The sequence below is a fragment of the Meleagris gallopavo genome, chromosome 5 (assembly GCF_000146605.3).
Source record: "Meleagris gallopavo isolate NT-WF06-2002-E0010 breed Aviagen turkey brand Nicholas breeding stock chromosome 5, Turkey_5.1, whole genome shotgun sequence".
Taxonomy (NCBI): domain Eukaryota; kingdom Metazoa; phylum Chordata; class Aves; order Galliformes; family Phasianidae; genus Meleagris; species Meleagris gallopavo.
Genome location: NC_015015.2, coordinates 15,080,266 through 15,082,403, shown reverse-complemented (window position 1 = coordinate 15,082,403; position 2,138 = coordinate 15,080,266).

The window sequence follows — 2,138 nt, the reverse complement described above, 5'->3', positions numbered from 1 at the left end:
GTCCTCTCATCCCCAGGACCCTCAGGGAGGGTTGGGCTGCTGAACGCCGTTTGCCCTCCAGCTGCTGGGGCAGTGCTGCAGAAACTGCCACCCAGACCCTCTGTCTCATCAGCGTCTCAAAGCAGGAGTCCCCGTTCATAGCCCATGCGTATCAGACCCATTGACACCGCGTCATCTCCACGCGCTGAGTGCAGTCCTGACACTTGGAGGATCAGTGCCATCTTTCAGCTGCCTCTGCGAGATAAAAGCAGAACTGTGCAAGTAGAGCAGTTCAAACAAATGCCATGATTTGCCTCAATTAAGGCTACAGCTGGTCCAGAAGTACTTTCTTTAAAGAGCACCTGCTGATCAGCAGAAGAGCTAATCAACCTCTTATGACAGCCAACGTGGTTATTTTTTGCACAGCCTTCATGCACTAAAGCAGAACAACTCTTAATGTATTTCCTCTCTCCTGCCTCGTGCTCCACTCTGTGGGTGAGGCAGTGGCAGTAAACCAGCAGGGCTCAGTGCCTGCCACTTCCAGGGTGGGCTGGAGGAAGTAGGAGACGTGCAGCACTCCCCCTCATGCTCAGCAGCCTGGCCTACAAGCATCCCTGCTGTGTGTGGCTTTTGCAGAACTCAGCATTCAGGGACAAAGCCAAGGGTTCAAGGCAGCATTGACCTGAGCATGTTTGCGTATCATATGACTGAGTCATTTTAAATAATGCAGAGGCAAAGATGAGGCAGGGGAAGTAAGAAAACGATCTCTTGTTTTACAGTGGGGCATTTGCTTTATAGTTGGTAGAGATTCAAAAGAGCTGGTTTTAGTGGCTGCAGACTGAGGTGCTGATCCCGGTGGCTGTGCCTTATGACTTCATTGATGTTGCAGTCTTAAACTAAGCATCATCACATTTTTTACAGTTTTCGTTACCGTGTTAGATATATATTTTAAAATCACTTGATGAAACAGTGATTATGTGATGAGTTAATTAATTGTTTTATGTCTTCTTTCTACCAGTCAGCTAAAAGTAAAGGAACGGAATGGCAGAAGAAGCCCAAATTCTTCAGCTTGTCATGGTGCACTGCTTTCTCTTACAAAATAGCCTGCAGCTGGTAGCTAGTTTGCCTCGTTTTGGTGGGCACTAGAGGAAATTATCCATCAAAAAGCATCAAAAACAACTTGGTGTGTGATCCATGAAATGCTGTGGATGAGGCAGATGTTGCCCAACACCAATGCTTGCGTCATTAAACTGGCTCCTCAAATTGACTCTTTGCCAGTGTCACTGGCCGTGACCATGGCCAAAAAGAACCTGACCCAAGAAAGTGGCAGAACAGTTTTCAGAAATAGTCTGCAGCAGGGTAACAATCAGGCTCTTCTTGTGCAGGGCTGTAACAGTGGGTGATGGCTAGGAACATGCTCTTTGGGTATTCTGAGCCGCCTTCTCAGTTTGCATCTTTGTTTCAAGAGGGCAGGAAAAAAAAGCATAAATGGGTTTTTGTGCTTGGAAAATGGGGCAGCTGGACTTGGCTGCACGTGTTGTGCGGGTGCAAAACTCTGGGTACAGATTTGGAAACTGCTCTCAGAAGTGCCTGGGAGCTCTTCTCTCAGTGAGCACTACTTGGCTGTGTACATGTTTGGGGCAAGGAGCATCGCTGCAGTGTGGGGAGGGCTTGGAGGTGTGATCAGAAAAAAGGGATTTGTCCTTAAATTGCTAAATCATAGATCAGGACAAGGTGTCTGCTCTACCTGTTGATCATAGAGTGGCTTGGGTTGGAAGGGACCTTATAGCCCATCCAGTTCCAACCCCTGCCAGGGGTAGGGACATTTCCACCAGCTGCTAGGCTGCCACACTGCTGTCTGTCACTGTTTCCAGGGTAAGCAAAATGTCACAGGAATGCCAGTCTGTCCAGTGTCCTCATCACAGCTTTGTACGTAGCACATCTCTTACACATTGCTCGTGGCTGCTGTGCTCACTTGTATTTGAAGGCTTTGTAGAAATGAGCTGCTTTGCGCTTGGAACACGTTCATCTCCATTGCCAGATGAAGAGGAGATACTGTCTTTGGCTGCCAAGGAGGAGGAAGCCCAGGAGACATTTAAGGAAGAAAGTCTTACATACACATCTCATTTAAACACAGATTACAGGTCAGCCCAGGATAA